The sequence below is a fragment of the Vulpes vulpes genome, chromosome 5 (genome assembly GCF_048418805.1).
Source record: "Vulpes vulpes isolate BD-2025 chromosome 5, VulVul3, whole genome shotgun sequence".
Classification (NCBI taxonomy): domain Eukaryota; kingdom Metazoa; phylum Chordata; class Mammalia; order Carnivora; family Canidae; genus Vulpes; species Vulpes vulpes.
The window spans coordinates 11,729,611-11,740,866 of record NC_132784.1 but is presented as its reverse complement, the minus strand read 5'-3'; the positions used below and the strand labels follow the sequence as shown (position 1 = coordinate 11,740,866).

The following is an 11,256-nucleotide window of genomic DNA, read 5'->3' as shown; positions in this document are numbered from 1 at the left end:
ACACTCCCCTTCACCCATTTTGCCCTCCACCACCTTTCCCCCTCTGGGAACCATCAGTTTGTTCTCTGGATTTATAGGTCTGTTTCTGCTTTTTGTTTATTCATTTGTTTCCAAACACCTGGGTCTTTTAAAGGTTTTCGGAACATAACACAATTATTTTGCAAAAGGGGATACCGATTCACTTATGCACAAGCCATTTATGAAACTGCCGGTTATATCGTACCTTTAATAGCACTGGGTATTTTCATTTAAAAATTAATAGCATCCTGTGCTCACTTTGGCTGCACATATACTAAAATTGGAACGATACAGAGAATATTAGCATGGCCTCTGGGCAAGGATGACATGGAAATTCGTGAAACATTCCATATTTAAAAAAAATTAATAGCTTCTTGTTTCTTTGGTTATCAGTGAATTTGAACATTTTTATATTTGTTATCTGGTTGTATTTTTAGGGTGTTTTTTTCTAAAAAACAATTCTCACCCTTTTCTTTCCTTCTTAGAGGGTCCCTTAGCCCCATAGTGCCTGCAAGTAGGACAAAGTTCTGTGGAGCATAATGGGTATAAGCACACGCATTTGAACTAGAGATATCTTTTCCAGCTCTGATTTTCCATGCAAACTCTGTGTGACCTTTGACCAGTCCCTTGATCTTCATTTTAATTTCCTCATCCACAAAAATAGTAAAAACAATACTAACCTTCTAGAATCATCATGAAGATTAAATAAGATCCCTTGTAAGGAACTCCACCGTAGAGTGTAAAATACAGCTCTAGATCTGTCATTGTCATTTCTGTCATGACAATGAACAAGACCTGTCATGAGGGGTGCTGGGGGGCTCAGTTCATCAAGCGTCTGCCTTTGGCTCAGGTCATGATCCCAGGGTTCTGGGAAGGAGTCCCACATTGGGGTCCCTGCTCAGTGGAGAGTCTACTTCTCCTTCTGCCCCTCCCCCCTACTCATGCTCTCTCTCTCTCTCTCTCTCTTTCACAAATAAGTAGATAAACCTTAAAAAAAAATCTGTCATGAGACTAAGAGCCAAGAGGTAATGAGAGACTACTTTCTACTCATCAGGCACTGTGCTCAGCCCTTTACCTGTATGGACTCAGACTAGCCTCACAACAGCATGTGAGGGAGATGATATCATTATGTTTATTTAATAGATGAGGGGACTGATGTATAGAGAGATAAAGTAACTTGTCTAAAGTTCTATCACTGGGAAACAGCAAAGCTGGGACTTGAACCTTTAATGTTTTTCTAATGTTTTTCCATCCTTTTTCTAAGGCTTCCTCACCCTGAACCACAGGGACCTACAGGGCCTTCCCTAACACACCATGCCTTCTTATCCCTGCGCCTTGGCTCCTGCTCATCCCCTTCATGAATGGGTGTCTCCACCCTTCACCTCAAAAGCACTGTTCACCCTTTAATATCTGACTTAAATGTCCTCTGCTCTGTGGTCAAATCAGCCTCTCCTTCCCTGGCTGGTGCTCAATGGTCACTTATACTTTCACCCCTAAAACACTTAGCCCATTGTCTGTGTGATTGTATGTGCACTGTGTGTGTGCACATTAATGTTTTGCTTATATGTATGTCTCCTCTTCTAGAGTGTGAACTTCTTTTTAAAAATATTTTATTTATTTATTCATGAGAGACACACAGAGAGAGGCAGAGACATAAGCAGAGAGAGAAGCAGGCTCCCCATGGGGAGCCTGATGCGGGACTTGATCCCAGAAATCTGGGATCATGACTTGAGCCAAAAGCAGACGCTCAACCACTGAGTCACTCAGGTGCAACCTAGAGTGTAGACTTCTAGTAGACTTCAAATTCTTTTTCCATGGATCCCTAATTCCTAGTATGATGCCTAGCATCTGAGAGATGCCTGGCATCTTCTCCTTGCATGGGTGAACAAATGGTAACCTTGCACTTACAGTGAGGAGTGAACAGGTGAGAGAACTGGAAGTTTTGGGGCTTTCTGGAGGTCTTCACACAATCTCTCCCACCTGTGTTCTGCCTAGGACTAGTCCTGTAGTAAAATAGGCTTTTATACTGGCCATTGACTCCCCACTCACATACTGTGCAGAAATGCCTGTGGTCCCCAGTTACATACCCAGATCACCCAGAGAGCATCAGCCACACGCTCCAAGGTTTGCATTCCTGCTGCTGGTGCAGGGCTGGGCTGCTTCTTCTCAGCTGGCCTTGTACCTGATGTCCCCAGGCAGCCAGAGGAGACATATCAGCACCTGTGTAGACTCCAGAAAACCAGCTCTTTGAGAACTTGCTTGTCGGCAGGGGCAGGTGGCTGTATACAAAGGCACGAGAGGTGACCCAGAGCTAGCTGAAAAGTGTGTGTATACAGGGGGAAGGACAGAACTTAGGTCCTGAGGTTTTCAGGTGAGATGTAAGAGTGAGCACAGCATATATTCAGGGGAAACCCAGAAATGAATGTGTGCAGCTAGTTGTTGTATTAGCTACTCATTGCTGCTGTAACAAATTATCGCAAGTTTAGAAGCTTACAATAGCACACAGTTGTTCTCTTGCCATAATACTAGAAACTAGAAGTCTGAAGTGAATCTCAGTGGTCCCAAATCAAGGCATCTGCAGGGCCATACTCCCTCGGGAGGCTCCAAGGGATGACCATGTCCTTGACTTTTCCAGTTTCTGGAAGCTGTTCTCATTCCTGGGCTCATGGCTCTGCATCACATCACCTTTTCTCTCCCTGCTTCTATCATCACATCTTCTTCCTCTTCTGTTCCAAATGTCCTTCTCCCTCCTTCCAATAAAGACATTGGTGGTTGCATTTAGAACCCACCTGGTTAATCCAGGATAATTGCCCCCTGTCCAGATCCTTAGATAATCCCATCTGCAGCGTCTCTTACCACATTAGATGACATTCACAGGCTCAGGGGTCTCTGGGGACCCTTATCTAGCCTACCACAAATGAGTGTCACGGTGTGCTCTCATGGTTCTCCCCACACAAGAGTGAGATGCAAGACCCGCTCGTTGCTCTGCTCCTTCAGCTGGCACATGTTTGCCAGCACCTACTCTGTACCAGGCCCTGTGTTAGGCACTGGAGATATAGAAGTGGCCCAATCTCACCTACTGGCCTGGAAGGGGTGGCCAGTTGAAGAGCACCTGCAGTGTGAGTGTAGTGTGACAAACGCCACAGAGAAGCTTGCGGGGAACAGGGAGGGGCTATCATTTCTGGTGACAGATGAAGGAAGGGGTCACAGGGCAGTGAGTCCCCTGAATTTATTCTTAATGGCTGAAGAATTTTTCAGGTGGACAGCATGTGGGGGAAATAGGAGTCAAAGCAAACAGCAGGGACTGGTGTGTCGGCAGGTGCATTGGAAACCTCTAAAGTGCTGGGAGATGCTCCTCTGTGCCCACCTCTGGACTACCCTCCGCCCCATCCTGCCCTCCTGAGGCCTTGCTGCTCACAAGAGCATCTTTGCACTTTCTGCCTCCAGCTCCTTTTCCCATATGACTGCTTGGGTGATGGGCACCATCTCTCTCTCCTCTCCTCCAGATGTGCCTTCACTAAGCCCCCTTGGCATTGGTTCCTCTAGAACATGCCTCCTGAGTCCCCATATAAGCCTTTTAATGCCTGACTCCCCACAGGCAACTCAGCCTGCACTGCAGGTGGGAGCTCATATCCACAGGTTTTGTGGAATGATTCCACTGCAAAGCTCACAGGCAAAATTTCTGTAGAGATTATGAACATTTGACAGTGAGGCTCGAGGAAGGCCAGGTCCAGAGTGGAAGCAAGCATTTAACACCGGGCTTGTAGAATGACACATCTCTTCCCAGCATTATTGTATCTGCTGAATTAATTGCATGGGGGCTAGAAGCTCCCTAGAAATAACGAGGACAGTTCATGCATGTCGGAGAGGAGGGGTGAGACTACATCCAGAAGCTAGAGTTCAGGGGAGACCACAGGGTCTTGGGTTAGAACCCACCATGGCAGAAGGATTCTGACTCAGGAACATTCTAAGCCTCACAGTCTGCATGTAGAAGAGGGGGCCATGGTTCCTGGAAGTGTAGGTACCTGTCTTTTTGAACTCACCCTCTGAGTGCTCGCTTCGGCAGCACATATACTAATATTGAACTCACCCTCCAAGCCATCCACCTCAGTATTTGTTACAGAAGAGCAAAAGGCTTACAAATGAAAATAAGTCTACAAATAAAGGTATAGTTTTAATGCACACAAACAACTAAGTGTGGGATCCCTAGTAAAAGCACAGAATACAGGGAAGTAGGGGAGGAAAGGAGGGGCTCCCCTACCCCCAAGGCCAGAGCAGTGGACACCAGTCAGTAGGCAGGGGCCCAAGGCTGGGAGATGGGAGGAGGAGGGAGGGAGGTAGATAGCCTGGGAGCAGAGCATCCCCGCACCAGTGGGGCTGGAGGGATGGTGAGGACAATAAGGAAGCAGACTCCCCCAGAGTCCCTCCCTACACTCCATAGGCAACTTTTTTTAGATGGGGGTTGTTTGAGTCTACCTGCTGTCAAGGCTTTTGTGAGATTCAAAGGAAATCAAGATCTAGGTGCTTTGGAAACTTTCAGGTGCTAAGCAGTTGTAAAGCAAATGAGATTTAGGAAGGGATTATAATAGGGCATCATAGTTCCAGGTTGGGGAAGAAAGTGATAGGAAATAGAATTTGCTTTGAATGTGCAAGCTTTTCTTTTCAACTTTTTTCATCGAGGAACACTGGAAATTTTGACGGGACCCATGTCTCCATTCACTCATCCATTTATTCATTCATTTATACAACACCTGCATGCTGCTGCTGCTGCTGCGGCTGCGGAAGGGCAGGCCTGGGCTGGGTGTGGAGCTGCCACAGGGAATGTGGCACAAGGAATGTGGCCCCCACCCCCCAGAGTGTCTGCTGCACCAGCACTCCCTCCCCCTGGGCCACTGGGGGATGCCAGGGTGGGGGGCAGGGCCTGGACTAACAGGGTATCATAGAAGGGGCATCTCTTTCAGGCCCTGGAAGCCAGGGATGTCAGACCTGGTGAAATGCCGCCTGGTTCTGTACTGTGCTTTTTAAGAGCTGCTGACAGCTGTCATTAGCTCAGCCTTAGGACAGGAGCTGTGATAATCACCGCTGAGTGGCTGTAAACAAGGAGCGTCCCTGAAGAATATTCAGAGCATTGGGCAACTTGTTAGCTTTTGTCTGGGCTGGGGAGAGGAAAGGAAAAGGGAAGTTCTGTCAGAGAGAGCATTTGCCATAGAAAAAACACAAAATCAATCGTATGGTTCTAATTTAATTTTAATTCACATTTTTATACGTGGAGTTTGTTAGAAGGGCTGACATTTGCTGGGAAAATCTATAAGGGCTGAATTGTCCTCGAATTAGAAGATTTTTAAAAGAAGTTCTTTGCCACTGGGTTGCAATTTGTTAAAACAAACAATAGCATAACCATGCTGCAATCGGATGCCAAGATATTACTGGACTCAGCGAAAATCAAGTAATCTTTTTTAGGTTCTATTCTCTCCCAACTAAGCTCCCCAGCAATGTCAGAAAATGACAAATTGCAGGATGAATCTAAGAGCAGTGCCTTCAAAAATACAATAGTTATACAAGCCATCTATTGTTAATGAAGAATATAATGCAATTTGCCTGTCTGTAATACAATTATGCAAATCAAAGGAGGAACTATCCCGAAATCTCTTTACATTCCGATTAAAATGAGATAATTTATCAAACAGAATATTACTGATTATGTTTATGTGTTGCACATTAATCCTGTTACAATAATGTATCCTTCTCCTAATGTAATGGATTTGTGCAATCTAACAGAAAATGACTTTTATACTATCCACAATTATAAAAATATTCAAAGCATATCCATCCCAGTGCAATAGCACATGTCTACAACTGTACAATAAACCTATTAAAACAAGCAGAGCTTATGAATGTAACCTTCATCCCAATAAAGATGACAGTACATTCAATTTTATTGTGCTTATTATGTGAACAACTCCATAGATCATAAATACTAGGAGTAAATTAGTTTAACCTTCTTTATCTTTTTTTTTTCTTTCTTTTTAAGAAGAAAAGTGGACTTGAATCGATAGCATTAACGTCCTTCCCTCCATCTGGATCCTCCTTCTGTTGGTCAAATATGACGTTACTTCGTACAGGAGAAATTTCTGGGGAATCTTTCATAAATGAATTTAGTCTTATTCTACCTTATGGTAGCTGTTTGAACTTGGTATGTTTCCATAGGGTCAGGAAATTTACACAACTTATCCCTTCCCATGCTGTACGTATTTGTGTGTACTGAGAAATATGTATGTTCTGGATGAGAATATGGCTTGAGCCTCAGTCATGTAGAGGGGCACACGAGTCTCCATTCTAACATGTACATCAGAGCCAAAAACTAATGAGTAGTATTGTCAGGAAAAACAAGAGCCCAAATAATTGGCCAAGATCTCACTTGCACTTCCATTGCCAAGGATAATCATTTTTGCATTTAAACTAATCTCTTCCACCTTGACGAGAGTCATTAGCATCTGACAGTGAGTGATAATGTGCTTAAATTTCACACCTCTTGGCCTTGTCTGCATTGTCAACATTTCCCACATGCATACCTCCACACTAGGCATACAGGTTGACTTAAACAAATGTTTATCTTTTGTGGCAAAATTGTAAACCTCGGTGTTTTGCAAGTTCTCAAATTGTTCCTCTTGCCTTTAAACACCTTTAAGCCAGTTTTGCTGCAGGTTACACCTGAGGTATTATTTTCCTCACAATGCCAGGGTTCTCTTCTCCCTCTGATTAGATTGACCTGCCAAGTCAAGGAAAGACAAAAACTCTATGAAAAGCAGCATTTTTTTTTTCACTTCTAAACAACTGAGTGTGCACTCACACACACATGTAAACACAGGGTACAACAGACAAATCTATCAGCCTTCACCTCAGCAAGGCAGTGTTTGTTCCAACTATAAAAGGGTTCTTGTGCTCCTGAAGATAGGGGTGAGGAAGGAAGGGGTCGAAGGAAAGAAGGGGGGGGGGAGGAGGAGGAGGGTGTCATTCATTGTTTAATAAACAATGGCTTCATAAAAACTGCTCTTACCCAGAGTTTTTTTGTTATTGTTGTTGTTATTGTTGTTGTTGCTTTTTAAAGATTTTATTGGGATCCCTGGGTGGCGCAGCGGTTTGGCGCCTGCCTTTGGCCCAGGGCGCGATCCTGGAGACTCGGGATCGAATCCCACGTCAGGCTCCCGGTGCATGGAGCCTGCTTCTCCCTCTGCCTATGTCTCTGCCTCTCTCTCTCTCTCTCACTGTGTGCCTATCATAAATAAATAAAATAAAAATTTTAAAAAAATAAAGATTTTATTTATTTATTCATGAGAGATACAGACATAGGCAGAGGGGGAAGCAGGCTCCATGCTGGGAGCCCGATGCAGGACGATCCTGGGACTTGATCCTGGGACTCCATCCTGGGACTCCAGGATCACACCCTGGGCCAAAGGCAGATGCTTAACCGCTGAACCACCCAGGCATCCCATTACCCAGAGTTTTTGAATGGCCTTTCCACGTAGACTGTTTAGAAGTGAAAGCTAGCTAGCTGTCAGCCCTCTCCAGAGGGCAGAGTTCCTACAGAACAAGGGTGGCAGAGTTGGACCATGGCTTGTAGTGGCTCACAGGTATTCATTCTCTTTTCATGGTTTACCAGTTGGTTTGGAGAGCCGTTGACTTGTGTTCCCTCAAGCATGCACTGTCTCAAGTAGAGACATTTGATGAAGGAGGAACGCAGACTGCCCCAGGGCTGTGTGGGCCAATTTTTGCACCCCTGCTCAGGATATAGCAAAGGAGCATTTTCCACTCAGTAAGATTTCCCAGGCCAGAGCAGAGAGATCTGGAAGCTTAGACCCATTAAAAATGGGAACATTAAAGATGTAGTCATAACAGTGGAAGTAAGAAGTCTGAGGGATAGCACATATGGAAGACATCAATCTCTCTGCCGGCCCAGAAGGAGACCATGCTTCCCTTTCAGACCCTAAAGTGGTGGAGGATGGACTTACAGTTTAGGGTTGGAAAACAATACTAGTGAGAGAACAGGATTTTGAGGGTCCTCTAGGTTCATCAGAGTCGTGCCAGTCTGCCTGAATGTGCTGTGGGCACAGATACATGTTTGTTCTCCACTTGGTTTCTGTGGCTCTGGTAGATGGGTTCCTTCATTGTCTCCAGCTCACCTGCGTGTCAGAGGAGGTCTAGGAATCCCAGTCTAAAGAAACTGTGTGGAAACATGTCTGGTGGAAAACAGAACAAGGACATCCTGAGCACGATGAACAATTGCGAAGAATTCATCTCTGTATTCAATAAATATTAACCAGTACCAACAACTGCGTGTCCAAGCAATGTTCTTGGCACTTGGTATAAATCAGTGAACAGAGAGACACAGATCTCTACCTTCATGAAGTTTACAATTTTAGAGGAACAGAATAGACAGTAAAAGAGTAAACAATATAGTGTGGTAGGTGGCAAAATGAATGCTGGATAATTTTTTTTTTTTTTAAAGTAAAACAGAGAGAGATCAATCATGAATGTGGGAGAATGTGGCCTGCAATCTTAAAAGGAATTCTACTATTAGTGTCAGACTTAAAAAATATATTTTTTGCTTGGAGTAAAGCAATCTGTCTAGTTAAGGCCTCTATTATCATGGGAATATGCAACTAACTAGCATTTCCATAGGTAAATGTGAATTTTGATACCCAGGCCCTTTAGGGGTCTGTTCACCAACTGGTAACTTCCGAGAGTTTATAATCTAAAATAAAGATACAAGAAGAAAATGGTGATTCCATATTTGTTAATTATTCTTTTCTACTCTGGACAATGATCAATAGTTTTAATTGGAATAAAATATTCATAATTGCTTTTAGCCTGATTATACTTAGTTGAGGCAGCTTAACTAGGTTTCTTTAGAAGAAAAGTGATTTAGGGATCCTAAAAGATACCATGAGGAGCTATGCTTGTCCCCAAAGGTACATGGAAGGTTCAGTTTCTTGGTAGAATTTCCGGTTTTAGCTGAGGATGTCAACCTTGCCCTGTGTCCTTGAACTAGACTAATGATTCAAATAAGAATGTCACTAGGGCTCAGTCCAATTGGATGCAGAGTGCAGCTCTGATGCTGCAGTGGACCACCCAGATCCCCATCTAGGATGGAGGCGCTCATTTCCCTAGCTACTGGGAACACTGGCAGCGTCCAAGGTCATACCCCCTCCTGGGGCTCAGTGATTGGCCAGCCAGCGGGGATCATAAATGCCTGGTCCCCTTGCCTGGAGCAAGGACAGCTCTGAAGGGCTCCCCTTGGGACAGCTGAGACCTCTCCTGGGCTGGATTTCAGCAGGAAGCTGCTTCCTTTACTTCCCCCACCATAAGCATCCTGCATGCAAATTAACTTCCCAGAGTCTGTTTCCCTGGGCAACTGATCTAAAGAACTTTATTTCAGCTCTGTCTGCAAAGAGCCACTGCAGAATCAACAATTTATACTGATTATGCCTTTGTACTTACACTCAATTTCATGATCTTTCTGCCAATTTCTGATCCTGTGGCTCTTTCTCCTATATCCAGTTTCACCCTCTCCGTTTGGATGTATGATGCCTTCAGCTTCCTGGGTTTTAATCTCTGCCCCTACCAATTCTGGCTTTTTCTCTTAAAAAAAAAAAAAATCCCATCCCTTCTAGCCTCCGCTACCAGGACATAAAGCAGAGGGACTACCTTTCCCTCTCCCTCTGTTCTGAGCAGCTGACTTCAGAAATGACTTTTCCTTATGGGTCACACAGCCCTCTCTGCATCCAGTGGTGAGACTCTTGCAGCCTTAGGAGTAAAACGCTGTAACAAACGGACACAATATGCCTGAAATTATGGGCTATTCACAACATTAATGGGGTCATTCACTTACAGATACCCATTGAATTTATGCACACATACCGGTTACCAAAGCACAGTGTAGTTGAAATGAAAGTGCAACAATTGTGGTTTTCAGTGATAATATTTTTATGATGATGGGTCTGGGTTTGAACCCCTGGCTTAAGGGGTCATAACTGACTTAAAAATACACTTTGATTTTTCCTGAAATAATCCTCCTCTTGGTATAATATTACCAGAGGGTTTCATAGGCACCGCTTTTCTCGTGTTATTTATTCCAAATGAAACACCACCCCACTGTAAGTGACTTTTTGGTGCCCCTTAATATCTCAAGAATTTTTTTTTTCAGTGCCTGTCTGTCTAAAATTATCCACGGCTCCTGCACGGGTGGGTAGAGTTAGTGTCTCCAAAGAGTTATAAATCCAGTGTCCCCACTGAGCCCATTGTTTCAGATCCAAAAGTGTATGAATTGCAGCCCCAAGATTTTTCTTTATTCTTTGTTATGAAATAGGTAACCAGATCTCGCTGAATGGAAATCCTCCTTCGAAGACTTTCTGGCATCCGACTCCACTTTCAACTCTTGCAAACCTTATTTTGGAAAAATGGTCATTTATAATATCAACATTTCTAGATCATGTTTTAAAGACGGTTACAGGCGTTTGGAGTAACCACATGCCAAAGCTGTCTACTTCTAATCTAACAACCCCCTAGGTTGAAACCAGAGAGAAACTTAAGAGACAGGCGGCCAAGAGCCAAAAAACTCTTGGGGGATATTTATAATCCCCCAATTCAACCAAAATTGTTTCCACTCAAAATTAATACTTGGAAACAGATTTTGAAGCGCAAATTTAGACTCTGCCTTCAGTTTCTTGGGCTGTTACAGAGCCAACTGCTTGAAATAAATGTATTTGAAGCTGATTGAATATTAAAATTATTGTCTGTTACATTGAAAAGACAAATATCACATAGTATTTAAAGAGATGACCGTCTTCATCCCAGAGTTCTCATAGCCAAGGACCAAGTGTTGGCAGATGTCCATGGTGAGAAAGGGTAGTTACCAAGTGCGTGGACTGTACCTCTGTTTACACATGTGATTCCCTTAAAGCTCGACTAGGACTCTCTTGTTTGGTTTAATGTAGCTGCAGTTCATATTTATGGAGGGAATGTGATATGCTGGAAAGCATTTTGTCCTTGGAGTTAGAAAATCTAGGTTCAAAGTACTGCTTTATCAGTTCCAAGTACTAAAATCTTAACAAATCTTTTGGTCTCTTGAAGTCTTAGTTTCTTCAGATGTGAAAGGAGGTGAAACAGCCCTGCTCTGGCACTCTCTCACAGTAGTTAGATGCTCAAATAATGAAACAAATGTGCAAGTGCTTTATCATT

The 11,256-nt window shown here is 43.8% G+C and overlaps 1 non-coding gene across 1 annotated transcript; it reads left to right on the top strand.

Moving 5' to 3' along the window:
- Positions 1-268: 268 nt before the first annotated feature.
- Positions 269-375, top strand: LOC112934354 (U6 spliceosomal RNA). Its single transcript, XR_003237889.1, has one exon. It is a non-coding gene; the product is annotated as a U6 spliceosomal RNA (small nuclear RNA).
- Positions 376-11,256: the final 10,881 nt, after the last annotated feature.